This window comes from Pectinophora gossypiella, chromosome 20, assembly GCF_024362695.1.
Source record: "Pectinophora gossypiella chromosome 20, ilPecGoss1.1, whole genome shotgun sequence".
NCBI lineage: Eukaryota > Metazoa > Arthropoda > Insecta > Lepidoptera > Gelechiidae > Pectinophora > Pectinophora gossypiella.
The window spans coordinates 7868121-7889080 of record NC_065423.1 but is presented as its reverse complement, the minus strand read 5'-3'; the positions used below and the strand labels follow the sequence as shown (position 1 = coordinate 7889080).

The following is a 20960-nucleotide window of genomic DNA, read 5'->3' as shown; positions in this document are numbered from 1 at the left end:
TGATAACGATAGACTTGCCGTAATTACGTCAGGGAGAAAAAACCATGGAAATTATTACTTTGAAAGATTTTCTTGGTTTTATTGTGGCTTCTTGAAGACAAATTAATCAATCAATAATAGAATATTAAGTACATAATATAAACTCACGCCCGTAATCACTAATGGGGTGGGCAGAGCCACAAGTAATCAAAGACAACTTGCAGCCACTGTTTATACGATGTCGTAAGCTGGATATGATGAACCTGGAGATTATTAAGTATGCAAGTATATTTTCGTTTTATTTTATCCTGGAGTAAGCTAAATAAATTAAGCTGCAAATGATTCCAAAAAGCGTTTTTTTTTTGTTTTTTTTTTTTGACGTGACTTATTGTAGATTTGCCGCGGATGGCATTAACTACTTGGCCGGACAAATGGGGAGCGCTGAAGGCTCTCACCCGGTGCCGAAAAGCGGCAGTAGATACCTAACAGTGATAAAAATGTGTGGGATTAACATAATGTCGTTTTTCGTAATCGTTTGCATCTTGGCTAAGACCCATGCACTAATAAATGAGTACAATTAATACAATTGGTATCTCGAAAAGTAGGTACTTAATTGAATTTGTTAAAGTTCGTGATTGCTTTGGATACTTACAGAAAAAATCGATAATGTAACGATTTATAACTTTGCAAAATCGATAAAAAGCTCTTACTTAAAAGTTTTTAATTCTTATGTTATCGCAACTCGCAACATTTTTTGCAAGACAACTCTTATTTGTACCCACTTAATGAAGTCATGCATCGGTTATGGATTAAAAGTGTAGGTCGTTTAGTGTTCACTGTAGGATATTGCATTTTTATAGGCTTATAAAGTTGCAAAATTGTGGCTAAGTGAACTATTGCGTTGGTGTCAAAATTGCCCACAATTCGCGAGCAGACAATGAAACGCGTAATGATCTCGGACTTCATACAAACACTAATATCGGGGTAGGCAAACTCAACCAACACTGAATTTGGCGAAAATATGAAATGACTTAAATACGTAACTCTCATTTTCGTTTGTAAATGGTTTTACCTGAAACCTGACGGAGGGCAGCAGTAACTGTCAGTACTATTCAGAGGCGGAGGACAGGAGTCCTAATATGGCTTTGTTGACTACTCTGGGCGCCATCCCACTCGCGTCAGACAGAGTACTGCGGGGCGGAAGGCAAGAGGGAAACCATTACCCTATTTTTCCCTAAACAAGTAGCTTGGAAAATGCTGCACCGACAAGAACGTGGCTCTTAAATTGATGATGAATGGTTTCTTAAATGACGTTAAAATTATAATTTCTTCTTCGCATATAAAAATACCTAGTGGAATGGCAGAAAGTGAACAATAAAAGAGTAATAAAGATTACTTGTGGGCGTCTGTAGTGGAAAGCGTAACTTAGGTGGATTAGACACGATTTCTTTTCCAATTTGATAAGTTTTTTTTTCGATTTGCCCATTCGGGCAGGCAAACTTAGCTCATACAGCCTTAGTCTATCTTCTCTTCTTTGTCCACCCCTGTTCCCAGTTTAGCTGGGGTCGGGTCTCCTTACTACACGCCTTTAAGCCTTAGTCTATACAGCTTCAGATAAGACTGTTTAGGCGATGTCAGGTGACTAGTCTAGTGGGTTATTTGATGATGATGACGTACAGCTTTAGCAAGGACTAGGTAAAATTCTAGGTTGTTTATCTTTCTTTTAGGTCATTGCCTTTTTTACCACACGACTGAATGAGGATGGTAAGGATATTAACTTGAATTTTACAGAGTATATATACCTCCCGTCATTGATTGAATGGGAAACATACTCCACTACGCTCCACTGCGGTTTGATGTAGATAAAGTCACACTTGAAACTTAATCAGGGATCTCTGTTTTTGTGGTCATGCATTAACCACACGTCGCCGCCTTTTGATTTGACAATTCCTGTTTATATTCAACCTAATGTGATAAATGTATTTGATCCACCAAAACAATCAGACTTGGCCTTGACTATTTGACGTAGGTACAAGGTTATTTTTTAGAATTAGATTATCCCACATCACAACAATGATAAAGTACCTACAGGCATTATTCAGCCCATTCAACCAAGGATGGGCTTAACAATCGATTGAAAGCAATTGACGTAACTCTCCCACACTCGACTCGGTGTCAGCAAATAAATCTTAGTGCAACATTTGCGATCGATATCTGGGACTGTTACAACACTCGCCCACGCGTGGGCTGCATCTACCTGCCTAGTGGGATTGAGCTATGACGTCACTAGTTTGTCTTGAAAGCGAAAGTCGGAGAGATGTTTGGTATTTTGAGTTTGAATCGTGTTCTGCATTTTGATTTGGATGAGGTCAATATGTTAGTGTGTTTATGACTTCATTCCGTTGAATAAAACTTCACGCGCATTACGCCTTCTGAGATAGATACACCCACAGGTCACCAAAAAAGGGAAGAATAGAAAAATATTATGGCAGCTTAGTTTTCCTTTTATAAAGCGTTAGTAAAAAAAATAAACTAACACGTGATAAGCGTAAGTTTAGTACTCTATGTCTATTCTAAGGCCCCTGTTTGTAGTTGCCTTTTTAGTCACAATTCCGAATCCAAATTATTTAAAAAAAATATCAGGTCCGTTTATCTAACCTAGCCGTTGACAGGCCACGACCAGCTTTTACAGAAGCAACTGTCATCTGACCTTTTAAGGGAAAGTCGTGGTATCGGGTCCTAAATCTATTATAAAAACTTGTAGCTTTATATAATATAATATTGAATATGAATATTGAACTACATCTCTATATTTATAATAGGTCAGACAAAAGAAACGTACAAAGGTAACAGACTGTAGAGGGCTTCTGCATATTTACTTTAGTAAGTTATATCTCTTAAGGAAGAAATTGCTTCCAGCTGATCTAAGTGACAAGAGAGACAAACAATCGCGAAAAAATCTAAGTGTTTGTATACAAGTGTATTAAATATCAGTCTTTGTATTAAAAGTAAGAATAATAAAGTAAAAACATATATTTCTTCTTCCTCAAACAGACTTCAAATAAATAGAGAAAAAGTAAAGACAATGAAAGATAGCAATCGATGTGTCTCCCTTGTTATTGCAGTCTCGATAACTTGTTGATAAGAAATGTTATAGCTTATCAAACAGGCATTGTCATACAAATGGAATCTACTGTTATTACTTCGATTCATCGGTTTGTTGAAAAAATCTTTCTCTGCGTTAATGTTCTTTTATCGTGTGGGTTGTGTGAATTACCAACCTCACCAACCCTGGTGTAAAAGGTTATTACTGACATGACTCATGTAACGACCGGGACCAACGGCTCAACGTGCCCTCCGACGCAAGGATCATCTTACTTTCGGATAATCAGGTTATCATCCTGAAATGTCCAATTAAACCAGGGATTACAAAGTGATTTTTGTGGTATGTCCTCTCACCGGGATTCGAACCTGGGACCTCCGGCCCCGAGCCCAACGCTCAACCACTGGTCCACAGAGGCCGTTAGTATGTTTAGCATATAAAATGCGCAACGTATCTCGCTGGTATGCAAGCCGTATGACGTGTGCTGCCAACTAATTCTATCGGGTTATTGGCCAATGTAAATTTTTTACAGGGTTGTTTTAGATTTGTGCCTAAAGTTGACGTGTGTTCCATACATTTTATGCCTGTCGATTACCCGTCCCTTTCCTTTTCGGCGGATAAGAAAATGACAGGTATAACTTAAAATAAAATTAGATGGTCTCTACAGGAATTAGCAACCGTATCTTCTAACCGATAAGACACCACAGTGACTGTAAGAGCAAGTTCTGTATCTGTTTTTGTAGAAGAGAAGAGGCCGTTTTAATTAAATGCTGTTTAAATGTTACACCTACTGTGGTATTAAAAGCGTGTTCCAGCTAAGGCGTCGTAGTAAAGTCCTTTCAAAATGCCAGCTCATAATAGATTAGGTATAAGATAATATTGTTTACCCAACACTTGTATAAACTATAATGTTACATTCGATTGCTATCAGAACCGGCTCCTAACTTCCTTCGAGACCTGTTTGATCAAAGTAATGTTTCATAAGTCCAAAGTGGAATATTTCAATTAATAAATGTCTATTGATTGGTAAATTAAGTAATTTTATGTGTTAAAGAGATTTTGTGATTGGTTTTAACCTTATTGGGAGTGATAGATGATGGCCAAACGTCAAAACATTGCGATATTTTGTCTTTAGTTCGTATGGAACTTGTTTCTTTAACTACAACGCCTATTTCCCCCCGGGGTTAGCGAGTTTAGTTCCCCTATTCCCAGTAGTCTTACCAAGTAGTCTTACAAGTTGAACTACTGGAAATTTATTACCCAATAGACTTACTGTTAGGACCACTGGGACCTTTGTACCCAATAGACTTCCCAGTAAAACAAAGTTCTCAATAGTCCTACTAGATAAACCTAAGTAATTTTCATTCGTTCGTTCTCATTTTTCATATTGCGATGGATGTGCCTCTGACTAGCCCAATTGGTAACATAGTCGTGAGCTTATGTTATTTTTTATTTTTTTAGTCTTGCTTATGCTAGTTTTTTTTTTTTTGTTATGTTGTTTATGAAAGCAGTCGATCCTGACATACATCTTCCTCCAGATTATATTAAGTGTTATATTAAGATTTTTTTCCGTATAGTTTGGAAGATACGGAATTCAGTGCGTTACGTATTATTGAGAATTTGCCGCACTTCTCTTCAACGATGAGCGACAGATTAAAAGTCCAAATTAAAGTGCATCATATTCTTTTTAAACCCACACATGATCATAAGTCCGAATAATATGTACCTATAACGATAACTACAAATAATAATTACTTACCTACTAAGATCGTAAGTCTTTTTAGGTACTTATTTGACAAGCAATAACTTACTTAGGAGGGATTCAGAGATACCGAAGCCCTTATAATGACTAATCTACTTATTTTATTATGTAGAGTGAAGATTAAATAATATCTATTTAAAAGAAAAATAATATACTTCAGTAGTTAAATATAATCCTAACTACCTACTAGTCTATTTTTCTTAGCCTAGTTCATTGGATCTTATAAGCCATATCTATCTTGTAATATCAAATTCACATAGGTAGGTAGTCATTAATTTACGTTAATACTTTTATTTAGTCACTTAGTTACACACCTGCTCTACGGTGTTCGACACCGTAGAAAAATGTTACAGCCACAATCCAAATGCACTTCACACTTTATAAACTAACACTATCACTTAATTACCAATCAAACTGTACTAAAATCAACGTTCACTTTAAAATTAAACCGTTAAAATAACCGAAACACAAAAACTTGTGTTAACGATAACGCACGAAATAAGCACGAAATCAAATGAGCGTTATCTATCCGAGCCGAGGAAAAAATGATAACAGCACGTCACATACATTGGTAAGTATATAATCCTTTTACAAACTTCTTAATCTTGTGAATGTTTATTTTGAAAAAATAACAACTTATTTGTTGACTGTTTTTATTAAAGTTTTTTTGGTGCAATCTTTTTTAACTAATTTCGAATTTCAAAGTCACGTTCAAAATATTCGAAACACATTTTTTTTTATTATTGCGAACGATCGATTGCTTTTGTTTTTTATCGAATTAACTTTTAAAAAGAACGTTTCGCGCGGGCGACTTCTAGCAACTAACCAAACGACAGATCGATTGCGTAGAGTCGCACGCTACACTTGTGTTGTGGGTGTTGTGATAAGCCGATTTTGCAAATTATTCTACGTGTGTACATATAATACTTAGTGCAATATTAACTTGGTGCACTCAACAGGCGTTTAAAAGTTCTGGACTTCAAAATTTGATCACAGGTTTTCTTTTCCAATTAGCCTTGGGACGTTTGAAGTCGAGTTTTATCGTAGAAAAGAAACTTTGAAACCAGCTCTACAACTTTTCCGAATATTAAGTATTCATAAAGAAATCTTTCTGAGTGATATAAACACATGTTTTTTTAAGTTTCCTTATACAAGTTAGTCTGTTAGTTTGTTTGTGTGTCCTGTTTTTGTTATCCCGGCCAGTATAATGAAGACCTACGTTTAGTAGAGATGTTCTGTTGGGGACATCCAAGCCCTTTTCGGGAAATAGCGAAATAAATTGGTTGGACAAAAAAAGAGATGAATTTACCCATCTCACAAATCACAGTGTGAAATCCGGTCAAGTAGGTACTTAGTTGAGCTGTATCGCCGTCCATAATGGTCGAGCCAACTGTCTCTTCGATACATAGTTCCTCCTAGCAGAATAAGAAGTAAATTAACATCGACACATCCGTCTATCGCAAGATGAACTAAATACCCACAGCTCACCGAGCTTTCTGTTAGACCAACGTGATAGGTAGCTGTATCGTGTTAGGAAAATATCATGTATAATGCTTAGATAAAAGATAAACCATTCCGTCCCAAGTATTTAATGCCATGTGCTAATATACAGAGGGTGTTAGTGACATCGTAACGAATACTGAGGGGGACGATTACATGATTCTGAGTTAATATCAAGTAGAATTTTGCATCGCAAAATTCATCTTTTTTAGTATTTTCAATTCATTATTATTCAATGAGCTGAACCATCCCTCTCAGTATACAAGTACAGTATACTGGTAGCCATACGAGTACGTATGGGTATTAGTGACATCGTAACGGATACTCAGGTGGGTGATTCAGACTATGATTCTGAGTTGATATCAAGTGGAATATCCTGTCGGAAAATCCATGAAAATGTTAGTGTTTTTTAAATTATTTTCAGTTACATACTACATTTGCGACAGAAACTTCCTCTTGATGTCAACTAAGTATCCTGGTCTGATTCATCCCTCAGTTACGATGTCAGTAAGACCCTGTACAATAGTCACGTCAAAATATCTGTGTGAAGTTACACATACACATTGTACTGTACACCAACGGTACCTAGTTAAATTATGTACTTAATTAGAATTTGTAGAGTTGCCTTAACGTGCCTTGAGCACTTTCCTGTGTGCAGTCTGTCGGAACTCATGACACAAGAAGTTTCGTTATGTTTGGCTTCGGTGATTATGTAGGTAAGTCTGGTGGTAGGCATTTTTTTTGTGTATATTTTTTCTTACAATAGTTTTTTTCTAGATTTGCGCAACTAGGCTTTCATTTTTTCCGGGCATGTAAAAGTCTACTGGAGGGATTGTTACACACCGGGGTCGATGAAGTTGGGTGATCTTACAACTCACATGAAAGAAGAACATAATGAAGAAGTAAGGATATTATATACATATATATAAGAAAGAAATCAAAGGGTCTACATTATAAAATACTTAGTTATATAGGTATTTATCTACATACTCCTTTTTCATTCTACCCTAATGCTTGCTCTGTTAGATCCGGGAAAGCGAGACAACATAGCATAGCATCACGCCTATATCCCCCAAGGAGTAAGCAAAGGTGAATAGTACTTATATATACTCCTCGCCAGCTATGTTTGTTTATGCGAGACAAACGGGTCCGAAAACACAAATAATTATGACTCAAACCCCTTCCGGTTGATTGAGGAACGTTATTTAAGTACATATTGTTAGGGTTCGTAATGTTTATTTAATTATTATTAGATTATACAAATAACTTAATAACAGACGGAATAAAGTCGTATAATTTGAAACTGGCATATTATTTCTTTTGTTTTTACTTTTGATTTCTTCTTTTTCGAATGCGAACGTTTTCCCGCCTTTTTGAAAGGCAGTGGCGGGAATTTTGTTTGGTTGTCGTAATCTGCTATGTAGAGTTAACATTATTCATAAAAATATACCATTATTCAAGAGAATTGCTGAATTGTTTGATTACGACGAGCACCTCCCAACCCGAGAGCAGTAGTATTATCACACTATGTTATGTAATCTTAGTACGATTGTACTAAGATTTTAAAGTTGATGTACTTACATCAACTTTAAAATCTTAGTATTAGGTTTCAGTGCCACCACATCAACAGATGGCAAGTCGACTTGTGCAATCGAGTGTCGAATTCGGCAGGATAACAATGCATGATGAAACACGCTGTTTGAACCACCCACTGGCACACCTTGCGCCTTCTAACCGCCTAGTACATTGATTCGAGTTGTACTTGAATGGCAAGTAACTGATTGTAGGGTAGATTGGGTGAATTAGGCTTTTTGAAACTCTATCCTTCCTCACGATAAATAGATGAAGGGCGGCCTTATCGATTAAATCGATTTCTTCCAGAGCGTTTTATCTAACCAGTAGTACCTAACAGTATTTTGCAGAAGCGACTATCATCTATATGTCCACTCCGAAGGGAAAATTATACCAGAAGAGTCGTTTAAAGGTGTTTTCTAAATATATATTATTATCGCCAAGCACAGACATTTCGTCATGATGGCATCCTTTTTTACCGCTAATCATGTTGGTTGATAAACACAACTTAACATCACGCCTGTATACCAGAAGATGAGGAGGTAGGGGTAGGCAGAGATAACAGGTGATGATATGGTTATAAAGACTAATTACACCACTGTTTACAAATAATTCGCTGGGCTCAGTGACTGCACTTCTGCTCTTCGATTGTACATTAAAAACCCGTGTATGACGCATATATCTATGAGTGATATGAGTATAGGTAGTTAGGTATAAAAACCGTTTTTTCCTTTCTAAATCTAACTACTTATAAGTACCTAAATAAATATCAATATCTCCCAAATATGCGGTTACTCTTGAACTGGTTCCGGCGATAATTTGTCAAGCGAGTGTTGGCAAAAAGCACATCCCACGTACAAGCTGAATAGCTTCATTATTGAGCTAATGGAATGATTGATTGACTGTTCAAACCATTGTCATAATATTATAAAACATTAACCGTCATTGTTGCAGGATGGACAAACAATTGTAGAGTTTTTTTTGTGAAGAAGAACCAAAGACACCATAGTCGCTGGATGGGCAGAATGTGGCGGTTCTGTACGTTAGGTAAGTACTTACTTGAATTCCCGCCCTCCAATACATAAAGTTATTTCACCCTGAGGTTGCCTAACAGAAATTGCTGTTTAGCAATAAGGCCGCGTATTGTGCTTATTTTATTCGTTTCTACATGTCCTATACCTATGTTTTTGTGCAATAAAGAAATTTTGAATTTTCATAACGTAAAAAGCTAGTAGACTTACATAAAATAAAGAATACTACTACGTCAGCTTCGGCAACTCTCTGATCCGCACTACGCATCGGGAGTCGGTCTCACCCCCTCTGGTTCTTAAATAGCCGCAAGCCGCTAAGGAGTAAGGGAGAGAGCACGCGGACTGTGTCTCGCTCCCACTCACGCGTTAGGCGGCACATGGTAAGAATGAGATTTTTGTATGGAGTGTCCGAGGTACGCTCTGTAAAGCTTCGATGCGATCTGAATGAGATAAGTTCTTTCGGCCGTTAAGCCGTTTTACCTTATTTTACTAAAAAAACAGGAGCGTTGAGTTGCATCACCCCAACAACATCACACATAACATAAGCTCACAACCTAGAGGTAGTTACATCTAACACAAGATGAACTAAGTATCCACGCTTCACCGAGCTTTCTGTTAGGCCAACATCGCACCGTATGTGTCGTTATAGTTCACCATATACTTTATATCTTAGGACTTCAAGTTCAATATTGCAATTCTTCTTTACATTATTAACGGGAGTTATGTCGGTATGCCAAGTATATTTATGATTAATAATAAATACGATTGAACGAGCGCAAGTCACGGCAGTGGAAAGCCGCTGGCTGTGCGTCGGCGGGTGCGCACTGCGCCTGCGCAGGATTCGGGTCAGTCGCGCACGTGGGCTTCACGCCTCGCTCACTGCTATTCTGGTGTCCAGAACAGGTTATGTTTGATTGATATCTATGAAATAGTACATACGAACTTAAACTGACGCGCTTATTCGTATTGGGGTGGACAGAGCCACAAGCAATCAGAAGATAACTTGCAGTCAATTTTGATACGAATTCCTATGATGGATATGTACGTATAATGAACAGGTACTTACAGATAAAGGTGAGGAAACCCCATTCCCGAAAAATGCGGATTTCGGAGTTACTTATTTGACCTAACCTGTTTCCCTTCGCGGGTTAGAAGGTCAGATTGTCAAATATTCGGATTAGGTAAGTGGACCCTGTGAAAACGGGACAACGCTATATATGAAGGTGGTACATGGCCAACCCATCGCCCATATTATGGGCCAATGTGTTAGAAATTATACCGCTTTATACAGCTTTAGCTGATTCTGTGTGCAGCAAACATCACTACTTGGCGGAACATATTAGTAAGCTATGAGAGTTTCTCTTCTTCTTCTTTTCTTGTGTGGGTTATGAGATCAATCGCCTTCATCAATATATAGTATAGGTTCTTATAATATTGAGCTGCCAAAAGCGACGACAGGGCTAATCTAAAGAAGTGTCGGATTTTCATATTGCCGAAGTTTAATCTTGTCGGATAATAGTTTGTCGGACTTCAGTTTTTAACCCCATAACAAGACAACACCCAAGTTCGAACCGCGGTTTGTAGAAGCCTCATTTAGTAATATCGCTTCAATGTACCAGAATACCGGCATCCAAAATGCTGCTCGGGACATTCAAAGCAGGCTGAAGGCAGACAGTGAGTCAACAATGTAACTCAACGTCCTTCATAGCCCGGTCTACACACCCACCGTGGCTGTGTATTTGTTTGTTGATTTGATTTGTTATGTTATGGCCTCCGAGCCGTGGTAGCCCAGTTGGCGGAACGCTTGCCTCTCACTTTGAGGTGGCTGGTTTGAATCCAGCACAGGCCTAAACCAATGATGAATTGGTTTTTGAATTCATATTTGGGTCATAAATGATTATCACATGCTCAGCGGTGAAGAAACACATTTTCGGACTTATGTGACCAAAACTGTATTGGGCTGGTTTTTAGTGGTGAGTAGAAACAGGCCTACGAGCGACTACAGCGCGTCTGTATCGCTGTATCTGCGCGTACCTATAAGCGCAGTAGACGCGCAGTTCCCGATCACCCCGTGTGCTTAGACCTTGTTCAGAAGACGCGATTTACTCGCGTTTTCATACCACAGAGTAATTTGATTACTTTATAGATTCCGCATGCTTGGAGATGTTGTCTGTATCCGTACGATGTTAAGTACTCTGTGGTATGACAACGCGTGTAAATCGCGTCATCTGGACAAGGACTAAGGTTACAAGGCTGCGATCGAATCGCGTATACGCGCGTAATCTGCGCGTCGTCTACGCGTGCGTGTGCTATGGAGCACACGGCCTATTTTAAAGGCGTTACACGGCGTTAATACACAGCGTATTTTAAAGGTTGGGCCTATGCCCAACCATGGATGGGAGCTCTAACCATGTCGAATATAACATACATACATACATACATAACCTCACGCCTATTTCCCACCGGGGTAAGCAGAGACTATGGAATTCCATTTGCTCCGATCCTGACATACCTACCTACTTCTCTTGCTTCCTCCACATTCATCAATCGTTTCATACACGCACGGCGGTTCAGAATAGATCTTACTGAACCTCGAATATAAGGAATCCGAAATAAGTCGCTGACGGAGAGAAATGTCGAATTTGTCTACTCTAAGATCTATGGTAATAGAAAGAACTATTAAAACCAACTAAACAACTAACTAAAGAACTATTAAAGAACTATATGGTCTGCGAAAGAAGACGCAAAAAAGAAAAAATAAGGTGTGAGAAGGTATAGAATTTATCGCAGTATCTTCACAGAATTTCTATGACTTGTCAATTAATTCTATTAATATCCGCGGGACTTCTTTCGTGACGCGGAGTCTTTGGTTGACAGTTAAGTATGGTTACAGTGTAAAAAGCTAAACACTTTAAACCGATGTACCCAAATGTCAGAAAAAATATTTGGGAAAACCATATAGAAATATAAAGTAGGCAGCCTGTAGCGGTAAGTCCCACGACTGGGCATAAGCCTGCCCTCAATCAACCGGAGGGAGGGGATATAAAGTAGGTATAGTTTAGACTAATACCATATTAATTAAGTACTTACTTAAATAAAAAATTACGAAAAATATTCCACTCACCCATGATTGCAATAAATTCCATCAGCATTCCAAAAATATCACTACACTTATAAAAGTCCATCACTTAAATATCACAGGCAGTCTTTGGAATAAGTCACTTGATCACTTCTTACACTAAATGTGCATACACAGCCTGAAAACACGAAAAGGAAGTAAAAATATTGGACCTAATGAATTAATAACATTTAAGTATCGGTTTTTGAACGAATAAGCTACTTTAAGCGCGAAAGTGAAATTTCGAACGAGCGCCCTAACTTGCACAAAACCATCAAGGAATAAAATCTAAGACAATTAACCATCAAAGTCTGGAAATAGAAGAAATCATTATAAATATTGAAGTGAGTAATAATAATGCTACATTTATAAGAACAGTAAACGTAAATACGTCGAGTGAGTGACTGAAAAGCTTGGATTGTTTCAAAGTAAGTAATAGAATTACGAAGAAGATTGAAGATTCTCAACTCACTATACCTACAACGCAGACTGAATTAACAATGTCTTACATAATAACATTGATGTAGACACCAGTAACAAAGAATAGATGTTAGACATATTCATCATAAATAGATAAAAGAGTATCACCAAGAAACCAAAACTCTATTCTACTTTACGTAAATAAGTAGTAAATTTTTTTTTTTTGCTCTTTTAATATCTAGACGACTGTACATTACATTGAATTTGTTGAAAAAGACCCGTTAACATAACTACGAAATACAGTTGAAGACATCTTTTAAAACAACACATCCCGCTAATAACTTAATAATAATATAATGTAAGTACCTATTATTATATATAACAGATATCAGCAAATATTGTATAGACTTATGAAACACAACACAACTGAGCATCACGCCTGCATCCCAGAAGGGGGAAGAGGGAAACACGAAACACGTCACTTGTGAAATACGTTTAAAAAATCTAAAACAAACTCACAAAAAGTGGATACCGATAGATGTACAGTCTAGATAAATAGATAGTTAGGTAAACGCACCGGCTGTCCTCTGATCGAGCTCTGACTGCGCACGCGCCAGACACCAGAATTGCAATGATTTCTATTGCACAATCAACATGATTTAGTGAGCTTATAGGACATTTCCTCAACTTTGTAATTTAAATGATAACAAAATAATTGCAACTCTTCATATGATTTGTTTTATAAGTTTTGTATCAATTAGAAATATTCGTTTTTCTGCTAAACATGTAGGAAGTAAATTAAATAAAAATGTAGCCAAACTAGTAAACATGTGATGTGGACTATGTATTTCACAAAAAAAAAACATATATTATGTACCTACCTAACTAGTAGAATAGTAAAACTTTAATGAAGAGCAAGTGGATAACATAGAAGTCTATTACTTACATATTCGAGACTACTTATCATCTTCCAATAACATTAAGTCGATAAAAAAAGCTAATTTAAAAGTCCACAAGACACCCAAATCGATGGCCAGCCTAACGTAATGAGCGTCAACAAAGAAACCGCGGGTTATGTAGTGAAACAAAAACGACCATCTAACTTTCGCGAGGCACAGGTTGAGGTAGTGTGGCTTACTTGCTAACTTGAGCTTGCAGTTTGATAACGAATTAAAATCAAATCAAAACTGTTTTTATTTTCAACTTTGAATTTGATCGTTGGGATCCACTTTCTTGAAAGTCAATTTTAGTTCTCTCTTAGAATGCTGAAGAGCAGCGACGCAAAATAGTCCACAATAATACTGATGCGGAACCTATACAAATTAGACATTATTCAATCATCATCATATATTTTCCTAGAGTTATACATTGTCTCAGATTAACGCAGGTTTATTCATAGGGTCTTTGACAGGATTCACTCAATCAATCAAATATAAGTACTTCAAGTATTCAAATAAACTGGATTATTCTGAGATTATGAACTATCTTTTTCGGGGCACGCGTGTTCCACTTGTAGTTGTGGCTGTTGAACCTAACTTATCATATATTAGGTGGTCATTTTTTTTAAATAAAGTACCCATCATATTTGCACGCCTGCAAGCAGGCTGAATACACTAAGGACATACATATTACTTATTAAGACCATTGTACTGTGTTCATGCAAATAAACGTTCTATCTATCTATCATCATGTTTGTAGAACTTAGTTTGTATTTAAGTACTCTTCTCACATACCCTCTCACAATAGAGACCCCGGACCCCGGTAAACCGGACCTGTCAAATATTCATGTTTAGGTAAGCGGACCCTGTGAAAAACGGGATAATGTTAGGGAGATGATGATGATTATTCTTTGTAATAGTGCTAGGCGAAACCACAACCACAGGGTTGGTGAAACGAAGTGTAAAGTAAAGACAGAAGCCGTAGTAATTCTATCCATATATCCGAGTACCAACCTGTCCACTTAAAGTAAGTATTATAAATTATAAGTAAGTAATGGGATTGGGTCGTGTACTAGGATCATGATAAATTATGAAATTCTGATTTTACTAAATAAAGACAGATCTAAAACTAACGAAAATCATTTTCTTTTTTTATTTACTTACATCATCATCATCAGCCCATTAACGTCCCCACTGCTGGGGCACGGGCCTTCCCTATGGATGGATAGGGAGATCGGACCTTAAACCATCACGCGGGCCCAGTGCGGATTGATGGTTATTAACGACTGCTAATGCAGCCGGGACCAACGGCTTAACGTGCCTTCCGAAGCACGGAAGAGTTCGAGATGCAAACTTTTTTTTTGGTCACCCATCCTATGACCGGCCTACATACATATAGTTTAAAAAATTTAATCAAGAAAAGTTCGACATTTTGTCACGTTTGTCTATGACGTCACAGTGAGTTTTTTCATACAATTTTCATAGTAATTTCGTGTTTTGCTCCCGCAGTGGATCAGCGTGGTGGAGTATGCTCCACAACCCTTCCGGTTGATTGAGGGATCTGTGCTCAGCAGTGAGACGTATATAGTGAGACTTATGTATCTCGTATATAATATGTTCGTGTTTTGAGGTTTAGTAAACAGTAACTGATTTGACTAGTTGGAAACTAGTCTACTTACACCCGGTAAGTATACAGCGGCCGATAACAACAAAGCTGTAATCTTCATACATTTGCATTTAAAATGCCGTACAACACCTAAATTAGTAAATAAGTTTTCTACAAACCCTCTAGTTACCTACAAATAGGCTCCTATAATTACTTTATAATTCAAAATTACCTCTGTAATGCGGTAATGAGGTGGTATCTAAGAGAAAGGCACATAAAATGCCGTGTAAGTGGCATAATACGACGTTTATTTGCCAGAAGCCAAGTTTTACGCTCTCAATTATATCCACCACTCTCTATTGCGTAATTTGTACGTGTTAATTAGTTCTTAGTTTCTCTTTGGAAACTAAATACAACATATACCTACTATTTACTAAATACAGTTTTTTTTGACGTGACTTATAGATTTGCCACAAATGGCAAACGTCCAACGGCCTTCATGGTCCAGTGGTTGAGCGTTGGGCTCACGATCCGGAGGTCCCGGGTTCAAATCCCGGTGGGGACATATCACGAAAATCACTTTGTGATCCCTAGTTTGGTTAGGACATTACAGTCCGATTGTTAGGTTTTCTGTAATTTTGTGCGAATTTGTGTTGCCTTCATATGGCAACACTAGGAGAAAGGGTATAAAAAGGCGTGTTTGTCTTTCATTGGGGTTCTTTTGATTCGAGCACGCATCGAAGGCAGACGTACCATTTTGAACACGTGTACACTTGTGTTTGAGCACGCGTGCGTTTTGGAAATTTAGAGTAAGTAACCAATATACTTATTATTTATTATTTCAATGGTTGTTTTATTTATAGAGCATGTACCTGAGGCAGCTTTATGTATATCCAGGTATCCGTATGTTAGTTAATGATCATGTTACCATGGTCTTATTACATTTCAGAAGTGGGATCGTATCCATATGTGTTAGTCAGGATACACCGTTTTTGAGATATTTTACTTTGGAAATATATCTGTATAAATATATACATATAGGGTTATCTGAAGAATATTTACATGTTCCAATGTTTTCGAGTTCCAGATTATGCCTCTTGAAGACGAGATCGTTCCACGAAGACGACTGACGAGCCGAGACGAGCCGAGCCGAGCCGAGCCGAGCTGAGCCGATACAAGCCGGGAGCGCAGCCGAGCCGAGCCGATACAAGCCGGGAGCACAGCCGGAGAGAGAGCCGGGAGTGCAGCCGGAGAGAGACGTCGCTTCACGCATCGGCACAACGAGCGACACAGCCAACGACGTCGCAGCGAAGGGCAGGAGGTGCGACGTTCGTCGGCAGCTAAGGGAATAGAAAGGTCAGATAGCCCTACATTTTCATCTAAAGATGTTCTTAATATTGTTGAATCATTAGTTAACTTAAGATCTTAACCTAATCCGACAGCAGTCGCCACATCACATCCTTCCAGTAGTATTATGAACCATGTTACCCGAATTTGGACCCTCATCGAAAAGTCAAAAGATTGATACTTGGTTAAAGAAAGTTAATGAGTGTGCCACTGTTTACGGATGGGATGAGAACAACCGTTATCCACTTCGCAATGCAGAAACTGCAGGAGTTGGCCAAAGTTTGGTATGAAAGCTTCAATTCTATTTTGTACAGCTGGGCAGAATGGCAGCAAAAGTGGTTAGACGCATTTCCTTTTGAACATGATTATGGCCAATCCCTGGAGGATACGCTTAGGCGAAAGAGTAGGTTTGGTGAACCGCTAGAGGTTTATTATTATGAAGAATTAGCCATCGTGAACCGGTGTGACATCGAAGTGAAACGAGCCGTGGACTGCATTATCCACGGATTAAGTGACAAGACAATTAGATCCAGCGATAAGCGTTACGATGTACGCAGCCTGATCAACTCCATTTTCTGATGAGTAATAAGGAGAACCAACCGCCGCCCGATCGCTTTCATTTTAATAAAACAAAGTAGTCGACTGAATCCACAGCGGGAAGTAATAATGACAATAGGGATAAATCAGTCAAAAAAAAATTCAAGTTACAAATTATTTTGTTTTAACTGTAGGGAAAAAGGTTACCCGTATCTTAAATGCCCCAAACCTCTGGTCCAATGTACAGGATGTCGTAGGTTCGGTCATAAAATGGAAACTTGCAGAGTCCCTTTTTTTTGAAAACCGTGATAATCTAGGTAACATTCCTAAAATCATGCGCATACTTACCTCTAAGTCGGGCTCAAAATATTTCAATACAGTTAGGGTAAATGACACCTCTATGATATCGTTTATAGATTTCGGTAGCGAAGTTTCGCTCATAAAACAAACAACGACACTGATTTTGGGGTAGACTTGTGATCAACCCCCGACTCCACTAAAAGTTTTGGTAGTGATTTTATTTTGTCCATGGGCAGGACACAGGTTAATTTATGCATCGACGGTGTTAGTGCGGATGTTTTGTGTCACGTGGTTGACAGTAATCTGCTCAATTGTCCGATATTAGTAGGACAGTCCTTCACCGAACAGAAGCAGGTGCTGGTATTCAAGAATGCCAACGAATTGAGGTTTTATTATGATGATGAATTCCCTTTTGCTAACGGTGGTAGTGGTGATACTGCGAATGTAAAGGTCGTCTCCGCTTCATGCGCAAGATTGAGTGGAGAGGCGATTATCAGAGCTCGTACTGATGTTGTGATTAATTGATATGTTAGGCTTGGCGGAAGAGTCGTGGGGAAGCCAAAACGAGAATTCACGATAGCCGGCGGGTTATACAAAGTAGAGGAAGGTCAGCTCTTTGTTCATATTACCCCATTGTCAGCTTTTGTTATATTGATGAAGGTGATATTATAGGTAGATGAAATAGAGTTCAGATTGTCAGTCATATTTGTACATCACCCACAGACCTCGTTGGCGAGCATTTAGGTATAGAGCATAAAGATGTTAACTTTAGCAAAAACGCTTGAAGAGCCACATAAACGACGTCTATTTTAACATTTTGAACGAATACAAGCATTGCTTCGCGCAATCATTAGAGGGGTTGGGATGTACAAATATGACTGAAATGAAAATTGAATTGAATATTGAGCGTCCTGTGGTTTACCGGCCTTACATATTGTCGCACAAGGAACGACAACAAGTAAGAGAAATGGTTGGTGAGATGATGAATGCGGGGATTGTACGAGAAATTGTATCGGAATATGCGAGTCCAATTATGTTGGTTCGTAAGAAGGACGGTAAACAAAGGCTCTGTGTTGATTATAGGTTTCTGAATTGAATGACAGTTAAGATAAGGTACCTGATGGCAGTGATTGAAGACGAGATTGCTCGATTAGTGGGGCAGGCCTACTTTATAACTTTGGATCTGGCATCTGGATACTACCAGGTGCCTATTGCAGAAGAATCGAAACCCTTAACTTCCTTTATCACCCCAGACGACCAATATGAATTTAATCGTATGCCGTTTGGGTTGGCTAACGAACCAGCTGTATTTCAAAGGCTGATGAATAAGGTATTGGTTTCCGCTAGGTTCTCAGAAGCTACTGCTTACATCGATGACGTATTAACTTACGAAAAGGATGTAGAAGAGTGTTTGGATAGGTAAGAAAGGGCTTTACAGTTGATAGAAAAGGCAAGCCTAACTCTGAATTTGGCAAAATGTAATTTCTTACAGCAGAATTATTAACTATTTGGGTTATGATATTAGCGCTGCTGGGGTGCGGCCGGCTGATAAAAAGACACAGTCAGTGTTTGATGTTCCTCGTCCCACCAGTCCACATTCCGTCCGCCAATTTCTGGGACTAGTAGGATATTTTCGGAAAATTTATAAGGAATTACGCGTCTTTATCACATCCGTTGAATAATTTGCTCAAGAAGGATGTGGAATGGTGTTGGACTGAGGAACAAGAAGCCGCATTTGTTGATCTCAAGAGTAGTCTGATAGATAGGCCAATCTTAGCCATTTACGACCCGACCGCCGAAACACAGTTGCACACTGACGCCAGTGAAGTGGGCGTCAGTGGAATATTGATGCAGCGACGTAATGGAAACGACACCTACCATCCCGTAGCGTACTATAGTCGCCAGACATCTCCAGAAGAGAAAAGGTTTATAAACTTGAGACTCTTGCTATAGTAAGTTCGCTCAAAAGTTTCGGGTTTATCTTCTGGGTCAGAATTTCAAAATCATGACCGATTGTAGTGCGTTGCGCTCCATGCTTTCCAAACGCGATTTGGTTAGACGTATTGCCCGCTGGTGGCTGTTTTTTGCTTTTTGAATATCGTGCTGGCACGAAAATGTCGCACGTGGACCTTCTATTTCGGAACCCAATTGAGGATCTTAGTTCAATGGAAATTGACGCTGGTCTTTACCCGACGGTTATGTCAATCAATGAGGGGGACAGGTTGTAGACTCTTCAATTAGGTGATAGTGAACTGGGTCGCATTCGGGAATTTCTTACCACTGATATTGATGCAGATGGGTTAAAGTACATAACAGAAAACGAATTCAAATGAGGGCCTATTCCACGTAAACGAAAAGTCGAGGTGCCTTTTCACACCCTGTACATCAATCACCTTGGACCTTTTTGTGCGATCAAAGAGAGGAAAACTCTTACCTATTGGTAGTCGTAGATGCCTTTACGAAATTTAAATTTATCAGGCCAGTCAGAAATACCAAAAACAGTTACAACAACGCGAGAATTAGAAGATATTTTCTATACGTTCAGAAACCCAGATCGAATTATTAGCGACCGCGGTACTTTCTTCACATCGTACGTGTTCAAACGTTTTGCTCGGATAAAGGTATTAGACACGTGTTGAACGCAGTTGCAAGTCCTAGGTCCAATGGACAAGTAGAGCAGTGTAATCGCACGATGTTAGGGTCGTTAACTGCGCAAAATCTTAATTTTGACAAGAACGTCTGGGATGACAAGATAGGTAGAGTCCAATGGGGCATGAACAACACCCGTCGGAAGACAACGGGACGGACTGAGGTAAGGTAATGTTTGGACTTCAGATGGATGCGGAAATTAATCCTATGTTGAACGAAATAGTATGCGAAACGCAAAATTATACTTTATTGTCAGTTCGGGAATCCCTTAAAGATGTAAAAATTGACGATTCAAAGTGTAACAATGTTACCTACTGAATAAACATATTTTTAAGATTGAATTTGTTGGGATTGATGACTACTTCATTTAACAAATCGAATGTCACCCTGGATTCACGTTAATGATGATAAAGAAAGTAGTGATGAAGATGACTGATTGTGTCATTATTATATATAATCAAAAGAAAGTAAGTAGAGGTACTGTTTGTTGGATGAAACTGTAAGATGTGTATTTAGTAATAGCTTGAGAAGGAGGGCTCATAGCTATTTAGTTAAGGTGACTTTCAATTTTGTGAGGAGGGTTCACAATTATTTTAATTATCGTATATAAGAAGGAAGGGTTTGTATACGATAGTTACAAGTGTGAGAAAGAAGGTTCACACTCAATTGCTTTGCAATAGTTCGTGAGAAAGAAGGGTTTGCGAACTATTGCCAACTTGAATAGCTTTATAATATTATGATTATTTTAATTATCGTATATAAGAAGGAAGGGTTTGTATACGATAGTTACAAGTGTGAGAAAGAAGGTTCACACTCAATTGCTTTGCAATAGTTCGTGAGAAAGAAGGGTTTGCGAACTATTGCCAACTTGAATAGCTTCATAATATTATGATTATTTTAATTATCGTATATAAGAAGGAAGGGTTTGTATACGATAGTTACAAGTGTGAGAAAGAAGGTTCACACTCAATTGCTTTGCAATAGTTCGTGAGAAAGAAGGGTTTGCGAACTATTGCCAACTTGAATAGCTTCATAATATTATGATTATTTTAATTATCGTATATAAGAAGGAAGGGTTTGTATACGATAGTTACAAGT

General features: G+C 38.3%; 1 protein-coding gene across 5 annotated transcripts in view; it reads right to left on the bottom strand.

Annotated features, from left to right (window-relative positions):
* Positions 1–20960, bottom strand: part of LOC126375973 (uncharacterized) — a 70969-nt gene that overhangs the window by 45963 nt on the left and 4046 nt on the right. For 4 of the 5 annotated variants that reach the window (XM_050023073.1, XM_050023077.1, XM_050023076.1 and 1 more), the window contains exon 2: positions 12072–12204. The gene's annotated coding sequence lies outside the window, so the exon portion shown is untranslated. Of the gene's footprint in view, positions 1–5158; positions 5642–12071; positions 12205–20960 lie in introns of those variants that run through there. The other variant, XM_050023074.1, reaches the window with a different exon arrangement.